Source organism: Carlito syrichta, unplaced genomic scaffold (genome assembly GCF_000164805.1).
Source record: "Carlito syrichta isolate Samal-C Ts95f unplaced genomic scaffold, Tarsius_syrichta-2.0.1 Scaffold312154, whole genome shotgun sequence".
In the NCBI taxonomy this organism is placed as follows: Eukaryota; Metazoa; Chordata; class Mammalia; order Primates; family Tarsiidae; genus Carlito; species Carlito syrichta.
The window spans coordinates 344,603-354,013 of NW_007256250.1; the positions used below are offsets into that span (position 1 = coordinate 344,603).

The following is a 9,411-nucleotide window of genomic DNA, read 5'->3' on the forward strand; positions in this document are numbered from 1 at the left end:
AAACGGAAATGTTTTGCTGATGTGGAAGAGGTGAAACAAAGACAGCAGAGCACTAAACGGCATCAAAATCGGCAAATTCAATACTGTTTTGAGTAGTGGAAAAGGGGTCTTGATAGGTGTATTGCATCAGAAGGCGACTGAAGTTTAAACATGTAAGAATACATAATAATTTTTTCTAAATAAATTCTGGGCTTTTTGGGGTTCCCCTTCTTATATTCAATGTCTTCCTATATAAAATAAACCTTCAACAAGGCAAAAACCAGTGTTTCAAATATCAAAATCACAGCTATGTTACTGTTCAACAATTCCATTCAAATAAATATTAGTACTGCATTCTCAAAAAAAAAAAAAAAATGCAGTCGAGGCACAAGCTTTTAAGTTTCATTCTGGAAACTCTGCCAGTTCAGACTGCCAGTCTGCTTCAACAATTTCAATTTGCCACAGCTTACTTCCAACAGGTAAAGCACTCTGCTGAGAATATAAAAAGTTATGAAAAGGCAATCATAAGACATCAAATATTGGTAGGCATGTCAGCTTTCTTTTAATAAAAACAAAAAATAGCCAATGTCATCTATTTAAATAAGTATCATTTGTTAAGTATCATAGAGTGTTCCAGTTATTGAAAAAGGGCCCTTAAAAAATTCAACTGTCTACCCTCCTGCCCCATAATACACATTTGAGGGGAAAGTCATTTAATGTGCAAACTGGCAAAACAAATGTGGAGGAAAGGGGACTTCTTGAAATGATGGGCCCAAATCGATTCTTAGTTTATTCTTTTACAATAGCAACTTCCAAAAGTAAAATAACCAGAGAAGTCTTAAAAAATACACAAAACAGAACTTCATCTTTGCATTCCGTTCCAAATGAATACAAAAATTATGTACAGCATGCTTAATAATATGCAATATGCAAAAGCTTTGTGTTGCTATTAGCAATATCTATACCCACTCACCCCCCTTATTCACAAGTGTATCTCTACTAGACACAATTACATCACTAATCCTGTTAGTTTGAGAGGGTCTTAAACTTGTTAAAACTGGAAAATCTTAGTATAAGGGCTCCACTCATTTAACGTGAGGCTATAGACTTCCACCGTATTCAGAAATTCATTGGCATCAAATCCTCCCACTGTATAAATGTTGTTCCCAACAGGTGTGATCCCAGCTTTGCTCCTCGGCGAAATCATATTCCCCATCATCTTCCATTCATTTCTAGCTGGGTCATACATTTCCACACAACTGATGGCATGAGAACCATCAAAGCCACCACCTACAAAAAGTTTTCCATTAAGAGCAGCTACTCCAGCTCCTCACCTAACCACATTCATGGGTGCAATTAAAGTCCAGGTGTTATTTTCAGGATTGTAACGTTCTACTGTGTTCAAGCAGTTCCAAGACACTGCACCTCCAATTATGTACAAATAACCACCAAGCTCACAGACTGCAGATTGATGTCTTTGTATGTTAAGAGGAACACAGCTTGTCCATGACTTTGTTATAGGATCAAACACATCACAGTTTTTCAGTCCTTTTTGACCATATGGATCAGAGCCACCAATAATATATAATTTTCCATTCAGGGCACACATGTCTGTATTACAATGGTTAGTTCTCAATTCTGGAACAGGAATCCAGTCATCTATGTTTGGATCATGCATCTCTCCACAACTCAGATCATCTGAGTGGCCGTTTGACCCACCTACCACATAGAGCTGGCCCATTAGTTCAGCCATTTGAAATCGAGCTCTTGGTATTCTCATGGGAGCAAGAAAGGACCAATGATCTGTATATGGATCATGGCATTCAACTGTTCGAAGACATTCCTCTCTGTTATAACCACCTACAGCAATGAGTTTTCGATTCATCTCTGCTGTGCCCAGATGCATCATGCATACTGCATAGGTGACATGAGCTTTTCTATTAGCTCATCTGGCTGCATCTCAAAGCTTAAACTCTAACTCAGTTTAGGAGTACTTGTTGGTGAGCTCTGTGGGCTGTTTCTCCCATGAAGGAAAATGACACAGAGTATACCATCCAGCACAGCCAGGCACAAGTATGTGTTATTCGAAGTATAACAAGTAAATCATTGCTTTTCTGAAGCAATGATTTTACACTCATGCTTAGGGCTTTGTACTGTAGCATTTGGAGAAAAGAGACATCCAATGGAACTACTACTTAATCTGCTTATGGCCATTTTCACGTGGTGTCTTTTCCTGCACAAACTGAATGTGGTCATCATCACTGCCAAACGCCTCAACCTGTCCATCTAGTAGGTTCCCACCAAGCAGCTTGTGATCAGCTGAGTAGTACAAGGTATGAACATCTTCCATCAGCTCTTCTAGACTGTCTCCATTCTCCCAGATGCTACGCTGCACCCAGTTAATTACCTTTGTATATAATTTTAAAATTCCTTATCTGTTTGTCTTGCCCATCTTGTTTCCCTCTCTACTTACTGTTATCAATAACATTTTCATACTTGCTTGGTTCTGTTAGTATACTGAATTTATTCTATTCTATTTCTTTTTTTCTCTTTACACCCCATCTTTGTATAGCAGAATAGCACACCAGTAAGGAGGTTGTTTAGCTTGTATATTCATATGAATGTATGTTTAAGTTTCTTCGTATGATTGTTGGCTTCTTTGTTATTTTCTTTTTGCTTGTATTGGTCTCTGTGTCTCTTTTCATTTGTTAGTCGGTATGTTTGTCTGCTTTCCCTCTTATTCCTCTCTCCACCTCCCTCTTCCTCTCCCTCCCTGCTCCATTCTTTTCCTTTTTTTTAACCTCATTTTGCTTTCAGGGAGTAAACCTATAACCCCACTGCATGGACAGATTGTCAGGCAGTGGGAAGTGGGTTCCAGAGTATCCATACACCTGTCAGTGGATACTGGAATCTGCAGACAGATTTTGAATCACAGCTGCCCATCAATTAAATCTCAAAACTGAAAAAAAGGATTGCCCCAACCTATAGTCCAGCTCCAGAATTGAAGAAAGCCAGAGGATATACATAAGGAAGAATAGGAGATTAAACAAACTGAAGTAAATGCAACCCCTCCACCCCTCAACAACAAAATTAAAGAAGATGATGGGGAGGAGAAAACAAAAAAGTAGGCAGGAAAATCTGCACAAATGAAGAAAAACTGAAAAAAGACTATAGGTCTCACACAGACCCCTGGGATGTCAGACACTGAGAAAACAGACTTTGAAATGCAAACGATGAAAGCCCCCAGAATGACTGGTCACAAATGACAAACCCAGACATCAAGACATTAATAGAGAGAATAAAAAGAACTGAGGAGAGACAACAGGAAGATAGGAAGGAGCTGATAACTAAAATAACAGCAGTAAATAATACTGTGATTGAAAGAAATAGCAAACTAATAAGCATGGAAAGTAGAATTAACCAAGCAGAAGAAAGAATCTCAGAGCTTGAAGACCAAAATACAGAACTATCCCATACTGTCAAAAACATAGAAAAGGAGCTTAAAAAGACAGAACAAAACCTTCAAGAGATGAATGATTATTTCAAGATACCAAACCTAATTGGACTTCCTGAGGCAGAAAGAGAGACAGAGACCACACTGAAACAAACATTCCATAAAATTATTCAAGAAAACTTCTCTCATCTCATCAGTGATGTGAAAATTCAAATGCAAGAGATTCAGAGAACCCCTGCAAGACAAAAAATGAGAAGACCAACTCCCAGACACATAATAATTTGCCTAAACAAAGTAGGTATAAAAGAAAAAATCCTAAATGAAGCAAAAGAAAAGTTCAGACTACCTACCAGGGAAGACCAATTAGAATAGCAGCAGATTTATCTTCAGAAACCCTACAGGTAGGAGAACTTGGAGTCGAATCTTCAAAGTTCTCAAAGATAAAGAATTTCAACCAAGAGTAACTTACCCAGCTGAACTAAGCTTTATCAGTGAGGGAGAATTAAAATCTTCCCCAGACATCCAAACCCTAAGAACTTATGTTGCCTCCAGACCACCTCTGTAGGAAACACTTAAGAAAGTATCAAACACAGAAGAAAAGGAGAAAAGAGTGACAATTTTTTTCATAAGAGTACAGGGAAAAGATGGAAAGCACACATGAATCAACCCCAAAACCAAAGGCAAGACAACAAATAAACAGGAACAACAACAAATCAATAAGAACATCATGACAAGGATAAACTCCCACATTTCAATAACTAGACAGAATGTGAATGGACTAAATACACCACTGAAAAGAGAGTGGATTGCATAAGAAACCATGACCCCATTATTTGCTGCATCCAGGAAACTCATCTCACCACAAAGGACTCATACACACTTAAGATTAAAGGATAGAAAACGAGTTTCCAGGCCAATGAATCACAAAAGAAGGCAGGAGTTGCAATCTTAACCTCAGACAAAACAACCTTTAAGCTATCAAAAATTTTAAAAGATGCAAAAGGACACTTCATAATGATAAATGGTTCAATCCATCAACAAGAAATATCCATCCTAAACATATATGCACCTAACCTAGGAGCACCAACATTTATAAAACTACTACTAAATAAACTAAAATAAGATATTGACTCTAAAACTATTATAGCAGGAGGTGTAAATACCCCACTGACAGCCCTAGATAGACCATCAGGGCAAAAAAATCAACAAGGAGATCCAGAATCTAAACTTGACACTTGACCAAATGGACTTAGTGGATACCTACAGATTATTCCACTCAGCAACCACAGAATACACATTCTGGTCATCACCACATGGAACATACTCCAAGATTGATCACATCCTTGGGCATAAATTAGGCATAAACAAATTCCATAAGGTTGAAATCTAACCATGCACATTCTCAGACCACAGTGTAATAAAAATAAATATCAAAACCAACAACATTTCCCCAAAGCCCACAAAGACATGGACACTAAACAGCATGATGCTGAACAATGACTGGTTCAATACTGAAATCATAGAACAAATTGAAAGATTCCTGGAAACAAATGAAAATGAAGAAGCCTCTTACCAAAACTTCTGGGATGCCATGAAATCAGTTTTAAGAGGGGAATTTATTTCTCTATGAGCACACATCAAGAAAATGGAAAGATTACAAGTAGAGAGCCTAACAAATAACCTAAGGGAGCTAGAAAGAGAAGACCACCAAAGCCCCAACTTTAGAAGAAGAATCCAAATAACAAAAATAAGAGGCCAAATACAGAACATAGAAGACAAAGTTACCATAGAAAACATCAACAAAACAAAAAGCTGGTTCTTTGAAAGAATTAACAAGATTGATGGGCCCCCTAGCCAGAATGACCAAGAAAAAGAGAGAAAAACCTCAAATAAACACAATTAGAAATACAAAAGATCAAATCACAACTGACCCCGAAGAAATACAAAGGATTATCAGAGATTGCTATGTACACCTATATGGAAACAAATTTGATAACATAAATGAAATGGAGAACTTTGTGATATCACACAATCTCCCCATGTTAAAGCAAGAAAGCATTGAGACACTAAATAGACCAATAACAACCCATGAAATTGACTTTGTCACACGAAAACTACCCACCAAAAAAAGCCCTGAACCAGATGGCTTTCCAGCAGAATTCTACAAAACATACAAGGAGGTGCTGATACCAATCCTACTGAAAGTATTCCAGGCAATTGAGAAAAATGGAATTCTCCCCAAACCATTTTACAGAGCTAACATTATAGTGATACCCAAGCCGGGTAAACATCCAACAAAGAAAGGGAACTACAGGCCAATATCCCTTATGAACATAGATACAAAAATCCTCAACAAGATTCTAGCAAATTTGATCCAAAAACCCATCTCAATAATTATCCACCATGACCAAGTAGGCTTCATCCACAGGATGCAGAGCTGGTTCAACATTCACAAGACCATAAATATTATTAAATGCATCAACAGATGCACAAACAAGAACCACATGATTATCTTATTAGATGTAGAAAAAACTTTTGATAAAATCCAGCATCCCTTCTTGATAAAAACCCTTAAACACCTAGGTATACAAGGAACATACCTCAAAATAGTAAGTGCCATTGATGACAAATTCACAGCTAACATATTGCTAATTGGACAGAAATTAGAAACATTTCCCCTGAAAACTGGAATAAGACAACACTGCCCACTCTCACCCCTCTTGTTTAACATTGTGTTGGAAGTCCTAGCTCAGGCAGTTAGACAAGAGAAGGAAATGAAGGGTATCCAAATAGGAAAAGAGGAAGTCAAGTTATCCCTCTTTGCTGATAATTTGATCCTATATCTTGAAAATCCAAGAGAATCTGTCAAAAACCTGCTTGCATTGATAAAAGACTTTGGCAAAGTCTCAGGGTACAAAATAAATGTGCAAAAGACAGTTGCATTCCTATACACCAAAAACAAATAGGCATAGACCCAAATAAAAAGCACAATTCCATTCACAATAGCCACCAAAAAAATGAAATACCTCAGCATCTTCCTAACCAAAGAAGTGAAAGACTTTTATCATGAGAACTACAAAACACTGCTCAAAGAAATTCAAGAAGACACAAACAAATGGAAAAATATTCCATCCTCATGGATAGGAAGAATCAACATTGTTAAGATGTCCATCCTAACAAAGGCAATTTACAGATTCAATGCAATACCCGTTAAGTTACCAACTTCATTCTTCTCAGACCTGGAAATGGCAATACAGAAATTCATATGGAAACATAAATGATCACGAATAGCCAAAACAATCCTTAGCAAAAGAATCAAAGCAGGAGGTATCACACTTCCAGACTTCAAACTTTACTATAAGGCTCTAGTTATCAAAACAGCATGGTATTGGTACAAGAACAGGCACATAGACCAATGGAACAGGATAGAGATTCCAGATCAAAGCCTCAATTCCTCAATTAACTCATATTTGACAAAGCCTCCAACAACAACTACTGGGAGGGGCACACCTATTCAGTAAATGGTGCTGGGAAAACTGACCACATGCAGAGGATTGAAACAGGACCCTTCCTATCACCATACACAAAAATTAACTCTAAATGGATCAAAGACCTAAACATAAAACCTCAAACTATAAGATCTTAGAAAGCACAGGAGACATCCTTATGGAAAATGGAACTAGGAACCAATTCCTATTCAGAACCCTAAAGGTCAATACCTTAAAAAATACGATAGACAAATGGCACCTCATCAAATTAAAGAGCTTTTGCAAAGCAAAATAAACCATCAAGAGAGCAGGGAGACAGCCCACAGAATGGGAAAAAATATTTGCCAACTGTGTATCTGACAAAGGCTTAAAATTTCAGGATCTACAAGGAACTCAAACATGCTGAAAGGGGAAAAAAAAAACACTTTAAAAAGTGGACAAAAGACATGAATAGACACTTCTCAAAAGAAGATATACGGGCAGTCAATAGACACATGAAAAAGTACTCAGTCTCACTCATCATCAGAGAAATGCAAATCAAAACAACATTGAGATACCAGCTAACTCCAGTAAGAATGGCCATCATTAATAAAACAAACAACAACAGGTGTTGGCGAGGATGTGTAGAAAAAGGAACACTTCTACACTGCTGGGAGAAATGCAAACTAGAACAACCACTTTGGAAGACAGTGTGGCGATTTCTGAAAGAACTAGATTTTGATCTTCCATATGACCCAGCAATTTCCTTATTGGGAATATACCCGAAGGAACTCAAATTATTCTCCAAAAAAGATACCTGCACACATATGTTTGTTGCAGCTCTAACCACAATAGCAAAAACATGGAACCAGCCGTGTTGCCCATCGAAGCTGGACTGCATAAAAACGATGTGGTACGTATATACAATTGAATACTATGCAACCATAAACAAGGACAAATATATGGATTTTGTAGCAACTTGGATGGGTTTGGAGCCGATCATACTCAGTGATTTATCACAGAAACATAGAACTGAGTTTCATATGTTCTCACTCATAAGTTGACCTTGAACAATTACAATGCTATAAGAAATCGATTGGTAGTAGTGGGAAACTGTCAAGAGGGGAGAGTGTGGAATTGGCAGTTGAGGAAATCTGCTAGGGGAGCGAGGGGCATATCTCATCAACAAGGGTATCTGCATGATCAATGTTTATATACCTAACCCTGAAATGTATCCTACGTCTTTATAATAAAAAAATTTTTTAATGAAATTTTGAGTAATATAAAATATCACATTCCTATTCTAGAAAAAAAAGAGTAAAAAATGCTTTGAACCACCTTGGCATTCTGATAATATCCATTTAATACTTCTATAGTTCAGAAGACCCATGTCTTTTCTTTAATAGCCTATATACTTGAGAAGTCGACAGAGATATGTAATAAACTTTACAACTATTAACGGGTGACAAATCAATTTGCCATTAAAGTGCTGATGATGTGAGAGAACTGGTGCCTTCTGTATCATGATTGTAAAATCATCATAATTTACGTCCCTTAAAAAATCAAACACAAGAAAAATTAGTGCTATTTCTACAAATAATTTTCTTAAATGTATGTTGTCAGATCCACAGAAAAATCATAAACTTAGTGATTCCTTGCTTTTAATAAAGCTTGGAATGAATATAATTATAGCTAAAGCAAAATAAAACCAAAGAAACAACCTGCTTTTGTTTCCAATTGCCTAAAATTTTCTGGTAAAGGTGATTTTGTTAGGCTTGGATAATTGCTTGAACCTTTTTTTGCTAGGGGTGCATATGCAGCTCAGAAAGTAAAAAGCAAACAAGGGAACATTTAAATGTCCAGAATATATTATTTTGGAGATGAAAAGAATAGTCTTTATTTTTTAAAAAGTGTTTTCCAGTAATCATTAAGATTTGGTTGGGGAGGGGCCAGGAAATGACAATTTCAAGCCCTATTGAAAAATGCTTGTTCCTAGAAGCTGAATCCTCCTGTACATACTTTCTCCATAGAAATGCCTTTTAAAGGGTACCGTTTCCAGAAGCAGCCCTCGGTCTTTAGCACAGCCAGGGGCAGTGGGCGCTAACTGAGATCCTGTCTGATTCCTGTTTGCAAGCTGGTGAGATTGTGAATGAATGGAAGCCTCTGTCTGTCTGCTACCCTGTGCCTTAGTGACCGCCCCCTTTCACTACTCTATCCCAGTCTCTGTCCCCGAGACTCTCTGCTCACTGTTCAGCTCAAAAACACATGATAAGCATATTAGACTTAGCATTAACTGAAAGCATCCTAAATTTACACTTCCCAATCATTTCTATCCAAATGCCCCAAATTATGGAGGAGAATACCTGCATGACTCTGGAAGCCTTGGGTAACCTCATTTCATCTTCCAATAATTATATACCATCATATAAGTTTTAATAAATATGTATATCAATATCATCTGCTCAAACAATTTAATGTTTTCCTTTCCCTCTTCCCCCTTGATCAAATGTT

At 37.2% G+C, this 9,411-nt stretch overlaps 1 pseudogene across 1 annotated transcript; it reads right to left on the bottom strand.

Moving 5' to 3' along the window:
* Positions 1–1,030: 1,030 nt before the first annotated feature.
* On the bottom strand, positions 1,031–2,089 carry LOC103272164 (annotated as a pseudogene). Its single transcript, XR_002482631.1, has one exon. The product of XR_002482631.1 is annotated as an influenza virus NS1A-binding protein homolog pseudogene (transcript).
* Positions 2,090–9,411: the final 7,322 nt, after the last annotated feature.